Below are 8,524 nucleotides of genomic sequence, written 5' to 3' on the forward strand. Positions count from 1 at the left end.
GGCTGAACTGAATAATGCCAGGCCTGGGGGTGCTGTGAGTCTGGCTGAACTGAATAATGCAAGGCCTGGGGGTGCTGTGAGTCTGGCTGAACTGAATAATGCCAGGCCTGGGGGTGCTGTGAGTCTGGCTGAACTGAATAATGCTAGGCCTGGGGGTGCTGTGAGTCTGGCTGAACTGAATATTGCCAGGCTAGGCCTGGGGTACTGTGAGTCTGGCTGAACTGAATAATGTTAGGCCTGGGGGTACTGTGAGTCTGGCTGAACTGAATATTGCCAGGCTAAGCCTGGGGGTGCTGTGAGTCTGGCTGAACTGAATAATGCTAGGCCTGGGGGTGCTGTGAGTCTGGCTGAACTGAATATTGCCAGGCTAGGCCTGGGGTACTGTGAGTCTGGCTGAACTGAATAATGCTAGGCCTGGGGGTGCTGTGAGTCTGGCTGAACTGAATATTGCCAGGCTAGGCCTGGGGGTACTGTGAGTCTGGCTGAACTGAAAATTGCCAGGCTAGGCCTGGGGGTGCTGTGAGTCTGGCTGAACTGAATATTGCCAGGCTAGGCCTGGGGGAGCTGTGAGTCTGGCTGAACTGAATATTGTCAGGCTAGGTCCGGGGAGCTGTGTGAACTGAATGTCAGGCTAGGTCTTGGGAGCTGTGAGTTGCTGAACTGAATATTGCCAGGCTAGGCCTGGGGGTGCTGTGAGTCTGGCTGAACTGAATAATGCCAGGCTAGGCCTGGGGGTGCTGTGAGTCTGGCTGAACTGAATATTGCCAGGCTAGGTCTGGGGGTGCTGTGAGTCTGGCTGAACTGAATAATGCCAGGCCTGGGGGTGCTGTGAGTCTGGCTGAACTGAATATTGCCAGGCTAGGCCTGGGGGTGCTGTGAGTCTGGCTGAACTGAATAATGCTAGGCCTGGGGGTGCTGTGAGTCTGGCAAAACTGAATATTGCCAGGCTAGGCCTGGGGGTGCTGTGAGTCTGGCTGAACTGAATAATGCTAGGCCTGGGGGTGCTGTGAGTCTGGCTGAACTGAATATTGCCAGGCTAGGCCCGGGGGTGCTTGTGAGTCTGGCTGAACTGAAAATTGCCAGGCTAGGCCTGAGGGTGCTGTGAGTCTGGCTGAACTGAATATTGCCAGGCTAGGCCCGGGAGTGCTTGTGAGTCTGGCTGAACTGAAAATTGCCAGGCTAGGCCTGAGGGTGCTTGTGAGTCTGGCTGAACTGAATAATGTCCTGGGGGTGCTGAACTGGCTGAATGAATAATGCAGGCCTGGGGGTGCTGTGAGTCTGGCTGAACTGAATATTGCCAGGCTAGGTCTGGGGGTGCTGTGAGTCTGGCTGAACTGAATAATGCCAGGCCTGGGGGTGCTGTGAGTCTGGCTGAACTGAATAATGCCAGGCTAGGCCTGGGGGTGCTGTGAGTCTGGCTGAACTGAATAATGCCAGGCCTGGGGGTGCTGTGAGTCTGGCTGAACTGAATAATGCTAGGCCTGGGGGTGCTGTGAGTCTGGCTGAACTGAATATGCCAGGCTAGGCCTGGGGTGCTGTGAGTCTGGCTGAACTGAATAATGCTAGGCCTGGGGGTGCTGTGAGTCTGGCTGAACTGAATATTGCCAGGCTAGGCCTGGGGTACTGTGAGTCTGGCTGAACTGAATATTGTGAGGCCTGGGGTGCTGTGAGTCTGGCTGAACTGAATAAATGCTAGGTCCTGGGGCTGTGTCTGAACTGAATGTCAGGCTAGGCCTGGGGTACTGTGAGTCTGGCTGAACTGAATATTGCCAGGCTAGGCCTGGGGGTGCTGTGAGTCTGGCTGAACTGAATATTGCCAGGCTAGGCCTGGGGTACTGTGAGTCTGGCTGAACTGAATATTGCCAGGCTAGGCCTGGGGTACTGTGAGTCTGGCTGAACTGAATAATGCTAGGCCTGGGGGTGCTGTGAGTCTGGCTGAACTGAATATTGCCAGGCTAGGCCTGGGGGTGCTGTGAGTCTGGCTGAACTGAATAATGCTAGGCCTGGGGGTGCTGTGAGTCTGGCTGAACTGAATATTGCCAGGCTAGGCCTGGGGTGCTGTGTGAACTGAACTGTCTGGCCTGGGGAGCTGTGAGTCTGGCTGAACTGAATAATGCCAGGCTAGGCCTGGGGGTGCTGTGAGTCTGGCTGAACTGAATAATGCCAGGCTAGGCCTGGGGTACTGTGAGTCTGGCTGAACTGAATAATGCTTAGGCTGTGAGTCTGGCTGAACTGTGCTGGGGGTGAGTCTGGCTGAACTGAATATTGCCAGGCTAGGCCTGGGGGTGCTGTGAGTCTGGCTGAACTGAATAATGCTAGGCCTGGGGGTGCTGTGAGTCTGGCTGAACTGAATATTGCCAGGCTAGGCCTGGGGGTGCTGTGAGTCTGGCTGAACTGAATAATGCTAGGCCTGGGGGTGCTGTGAGTCTGGCTGAACTGAATATTGCCAGGCTAGGCCTGGGGTACTGTGAGTCTGGCTGAACTGAATAATGCCAGGCCTGGGGGTGCTGTGAGTCTGGCTGAACTGAATAATGCTAGGCCTGGGGGTGCTGTGAGTCTGGCTGAACTGAATATTGCCAGGCTAGGCCTGGGGGTACTGTGAGTCTGGCTGAACTGAATATTGCCAGGCTAGGCCTGGGGTGCTGTGAGTCTGGCTGAACTGAATAATGCTAGGCCTGGGGTACTGTGAGTCTGGCTGAACTGAATAATGCTAGGCCTGGGGTGCTGTGAGTCTGGCTGAACTGAATATTGCTAGGCCTGGAGGTGCTGTGAGTCTGGCTGAACTGAATAATGCTAGGCCTGGGGGTGCTGTGAGTCTGGCTGAACTGAATAATGCCAGGCTAGGCCTGGGGGTGCTGTGAGTCTGGCTGAACTGAATATTGCCAGGCTAGGCCTGGGGTGCTGTGAGTCTGGCTGAACTGAATAATGCCAGGCTAGGTCCGAGGGTGCTGTGGCTGAACTGAATATTGCCAGGCTAGGCCTGGGGGTGCTGTGAGTCTGGCTGAACTGAATATTGCCAGGCTAGGCCTGGGGGTGCTGTGAGTCTGGCTGAACTGAATAATGCCAGGCTAGGCCTGGGGTGCTGTGAGTCTGGCTGAACTGAATATTGCCAGGCTAGGCCTGGGGTGCTGTGAGTCTGGCTGAACTGAATATTGCCAGGCTAGGCCTGGGGTGCTGTGAGTCTGGCTGAACTGAATAATGCCAGGCTAGGCCTGGGGGTGCTGTGAGTCTGGCTGAACTGAATATTGCCAGGCTAGGCCTGAGGGTGCTGTGAGTCTGGCTGAACTTAATATTGCCAGGCTAGGCCTGGGGGTGCTTGTGAGTCTGGCTGAACTGAATAATGCCAGGCTAGGCCTGGGGTGCTGTGAGTCTGGCTGAACTGAATAATGCTGAGGCCTGGGGGTGCTGAGTCTGGCTGAACTGCAAGGCCTGGGGTGCTGTGAGTCTGGCTGAACTGAATATTGCCAGGCTAGGCCTGGGGAGTGCTGTGAGTCTGGCTGAACTGAATAATGCCAGGCTAGGCCTGGGGTGCTGTGAGTCTGGCTGAACTGAATAATGCCAGGCTAGGCCTGGGGTGCTGTGAGTCTGGCTGAACTGAATAATGCCAGGCTAGGCTGGGGGTGCTGTGAGTCTGGCTGAACTGAATAATGCCAGGCTAGGCCTGGGGTGCTGTGAGTCTGGCTGAACTGAATAATGCCAGGCCTGGGGGTACTGTGAGTCTGGCTGAACTGAATAATGCAAGGCCTGGGGGTGCTGTGAGTCTGGCTGAACTGAATATTGCCAGGCTAGGCCTGGGGGTGCTGTGAGTCTGGCTGAACTGAATAATGCTAGGCCTGGGGGTGCTGTGAGTCTGGCTGAACTGAATATTGCCAGGCTAGGCCTGGGGTGCTGTGAGTCTGGCTGAACTGAATAATGCTAGGCCTGGGGGTGCTGTGAGTCTGGCTGAACTGAATAATGGCTAGGCCTGGGGGTGCTGTGAGTCTGGCTGAACTGAATAATGCCAGGCTAGGCCTGGGGGTGCTGTGAGTCTGGCTGAACTGAATAATGCTGGCTGGGGGTACTGTGAGTCTGGCTGAACTGAATATTGCCAGGCTAGGCCTGGGGTGCTGTGAGTCTGGCTGAACTGAATATTGCCAGGCTAGGCCTGGGGTGCTGTGAGTCTGGCTGAACTGAATAATGCAGGCTGGGTCCTGGAGTCTGTGTGAACTGAATAATGCTAGGTCTTGGGAGCTGTGAGTCTGGCTGAACTGAATAATGCTAGGCCTGGGGGTGCTGTGAGTCTGGCTGAACTGAATAATGCCAGGCTAGGCCTGGGGGTGCTGTGAGTCTGGCTGAACTGAATATTGCCAGGCTAGGTCTGGGGGTGCTGTGAGTCTGGCTGAACTGAATAATGCCAGGCCTGGGGGTGCTGTGAGTCTGGCTGAACTGAATATTGCCAGGCTAGGCCTGGGGCTGTGAGTCTGGCTGAACTGAATAATGCTAGGCCTGGGGGTGCTGTGAGTCTGGCTGAACTGAATATTGCCAGGCTAGGGCCTGGGGTGCTGTGAGTCTGGCTGAACTGAATAATGCCAGGCTGGCCTGGGGGTGCTGTGAGTCTGGCTGAACTGAATAATGCTAGGCCTGGGGTGCTGTGAGTCTGGCTGAACTGAATAATGCTAGGCCTGGGGTACTGTGAGTCTGGCTGAACTGAATAATGCTAGGCCTGGGGGTGCTGTGAGTCTGGCTGAACTGAATATTGCCAGGCTAGGCCTGGGGGTGCTGTGAGTCTGGCTGAACTGAATAATGCCAGGCCTGGGGGTGCTGTGAGTCTGGCTGAACTGAATATTGCCAGGCTAGGCCTGGGGGTGCTGTGAGTCTGGCTGAACTGAATATTGCCAGGCTAGGCCTGGGGTACTGTGAGTCTGGCTGAACTGAATAATGCTAGGCCTGGGGGTGCTGTGAGTCTGGCTGAACTGAATAATGCCAGGCTAGGCCTGGGGGTTCTGTGAGTCTGGCTGAACTGAATAATGCCAGGCTAGGCCTGGGGTGCTGTGAGTCTGGCTGAACTGAATATTGTCAGGCTAGGTCTCGGGGTGCTGTGAGTCTGGCTGAACTGAATAATGCCAGGCTAGGTCTGGGGGTGCTGTGAGTCTGGCTGAACTGAATAATGCCAGGCTAGGCCTGGGGTGCTGTGAGTCTGGCTGAACTGAATAAGGCTAGGCCTGGGGTGCTGTGAGTCTGGCTGAACTGAATATTGCCAGGCTAGGCCTGGGGTGCTGTGAGTCTGGCTGAACTGAATAATGCCAGGCCTGGGGTGCTGTGAGTCTGGCTGAACTGAATATTGCCAGGCTAGGCCTGGGGGTGCTGTGAGTCTGGCTGAACTGAATAATGCTAGCCTGGGGGGTACTGTGAGTCTGGCTGAACTGAATAATGCCCTGGGGGTGCTGTGAGTCTGGCTGAACTGAATAATGCAGGCCTGGGGGTGCTGTGAGTCTGGCTGAACTGAATAATGCTAGGCCTGGGGGTGCTGTGAGTCTGGCTGAACTGAATAATGCTAGGCCTGGGGGTGCTGTGAGTCTGGCTGAACTGAATATTGGGCTAGGCCTGGGGTAGCTGTGAGTCTGGCTGAACTGAATATTGTCAGGCTAGGGGTGCTGTGAGTCTGGCTGAACTGAATGTTGTCAGGCTAGGTCTGGGGGTGCTGTGAGTCTGGCTGAACTGAATATTGCCAGGCTAGGCCTGGGGTGCTGTGAGTCTGGCTGAACTGAATAATGTTAGGCCTGGGGGTGCTGTGAGTCTGGCTGAACTGAATATTGCCAGGCTAGGCCTGGGGTACTGTGAGTCTGGCTGAACTGAATAATGCTAGGCCTGGGGTGCTGTGAGTCTGGCTGAACTGAATAATGCTAGGCCTGGGGTGCTGTGAGTCTGGCTGAACTGAATATTGCCAGGCTAGGCCTGGGGTACTGTGAGTCTGGCTGAACTGAATATTGCCAGGGTAGGCCTGGGGTGTTGTGAGTCTGGCTGAACTGAATAATGCTAGGCCTGGGGTACTGTGAGTCTGGCTGAACTGAATAATGCTAGGCCTGGGGGTACTGTGAGTCTGGCTGAACTGAATATTGTCCAGGCTAGGCCTGGGGGTGCTGTGAGTCTGGCTGAACTGAATATTGCCAGGCTAGGCCTGGGGAGCTGTGAGTCTGGCTGAACTGAATATTGTCAGGCTAGGCCTGGGGGTGCTGTGAGCTGTGTGAACTGAATGTCAGGCTAGGCCTGGGGAGCTGTGAGTGGCTGAACTGAATATTGCCAGGCTAGGCCTGGGGTGCTGTGAGTCTGGCTGAACTGAATAATGCCAGGCTAGGTCTGGGGGTGCTGTGAGTCTGGCTGAACTGAATATTGCCAGGCTAGGTCTGGGGAATAATGCTGGCCTGGGGGTGCTGTCTGGCTGAACTGAATAATGCTAGGCCTGGGGGTGCTGTGAGTCTGGCTGAACTGAATATTGCCAGGCTAGGCCTGGGGTGCTGTGAGTCTGGCTGAACTGAATAATGCTAGGCCTGGGGTGCTGTGAGTCTGGCTGAACTGAATAATGCCCGGCTAGGCCTGGGGTGCTGTGAGTCTGGCTGAACTGAATATTGCCAGGCTAGGCCTGGGGTGCTGTGAGTCTGGCTGAACTGAATAATGCTAGGCCTGGGGTGCTGTGAGTCTGGCTGAACTGAATAATGCTAGGCCTGGGGGTACTGTGAGTCTGGCTGAACTGAATAATGCTAGGCCTGGGGGTGCTGTGAGTCTGGCTGAACTGAATAATGCCAGGCTAGGCCTGGGGTACTGTGAGTCTGGCTGAACTGAATAATGCCAGGCTAGGCCTGGGGTGCTGTGAGTCTGGCTGAACTGAATAATGCTAGGCCTGGGGGCTAGAATAATGCTAGGCCTGGGGACTGTGAGTCTGGCTGAACTGAATAATGGGCCTGCTGTGAGTCTGGCTGAACTGAATATTGCCAGGCTAGGCCTGGGGTGCTGTGAGTCTGGCTGAACTGAATATTGCCAGGCTAGGCCTGGGGTGCTGTGAGTCTGGCTGAACTGAATAATGCTAGGCCTGGGGGTGCTGTGAGTCTGGCTGAACTGAATAATGCTAGGCCTGGGGTACTGTGAGTCTGGCTGAACTGAATAATGCTAGGCCTGGGGGTGCTGTGAGTCTGGCTGAACTGAATATTGCCAGGCTAGGCCTGGGGGTGCTGTGAGTCTGGCTGAACTGAATAATGCCAGGCTAGGCCTGGGGTGCTGTGAGTCTGGCTGAACTGAATAATGCTAGGCCTGGGGTACTGTGAGTCTGGCTGAACTGAATAATGCTAGGCCTGGGGGTACTGTGAGTCTGGCTGAACTGAATAATGCTAGGCCTGGGGGTACTGTGAGTCTGGCTGAACTGAATATTGCCAGGCTAGGCCTGGGGGTGCTGTGAGTCTGGCTGAACTGAATATTGCCAGGCTAGGCCTGGGGGAGCTGTGAGTCTGGCTGAACTGAATATTGTCAGGCTAGGTCCGGGGAGCTGTGTGAACTGAATGTTGTCAGGCTAGGTCTGGGGGTGCTGTGAGTCTGGCTGAACTGAATATTGCCAGGCTAGGCCTGGGGTACTGTGAGTCTGGCTGAACTGAATAATGTTAGGCCTGGGGGTGCTGTGAGTCTGGCTGAACTGAATATTGCCAGGCTAGGCCTGGGGGTACTGTGAGTCTGGCTGAACTGAATATTGCCATGCTAGGCCTGGGGGTGCTGTGAGTCTGGCTGAACTGAATAATGCTAGGCCTGGGGGTGCTGTGAGTCTGGCTGAACTGAATAATGCTAGGCCTGGGGGTACTGTGAGTCTGGCTGAACTGAATAATGCTAGGCCTGGGGTGCTGTGAGTCTGGCTGAACTGAATAATGCTAGGCCTGGGGTACTGTGAGTCTGGCTGAACTGAATAATGCTAGGCCTGGGGTGCTGTGAGTCTGGCTGAACTGAATATTGCCAGGCTAGGCCTGGGGTACTGTGAGTCTGGCTGAACTGAATATTGCCAGGCTAGGCCTGGGGTGCTGTGAGTCTGGCTGAACTGAATAATGCTAGGCCTGGGGTACTGTGAGTCTGGCTGAACTGAATAATGCTAGGCCTGGGGGCTGTGAGTCTGGCTGAACTGAATAATGCTAGGCCTGGGGTACTGTGAGTCTGGCTGAACTGAATATTGCCAGGCTAGGCCTGGGGGTGCTGTGAGTCTGGCTGAACTGAATATTGCCAGGCTAGGCCTGGGGTGCTGTGAGTCTGGCTGAACTGAATATCTGGCTCTGAACTAAATATTGTCAGGCTAGGCCTGGGGTGCTGTGAGTCTGGCTGAACTGAATAATGCTAGGCCTGGGGTGCTGTGAGTCTGGCTGAACTGAATAATGCCAGGCTAGGCCTGGGGTAGCTGTGAGTCTGGCTGAACTGAATATTGCCAGGCTAGGCCTGGGGGTGCTGTGAGTCTGGCTGAACTGAATATTGCCAGGCTAGGAGTCCTGGGGGTGCTGTGAGTCTGGCTGAACTGAAT

The sequence above is a fragment of the Oncorhynchus nerka genome, linkage group LG14 (assembly GCF_034236695.1).
Source record: "Oncorhynchus nerka isolate Pitt River linkage group LG14, Oner_Uvic_2.0, whole genome shotgun sequence".
In the NCBI taxonomy this organism is placed as follows: Eukaryota; Metazoa; Chordata; class Actinopteri; order Salmoniformes; family Salmonidae; genus Oncorhynchus; species Oncorhynchus nerka.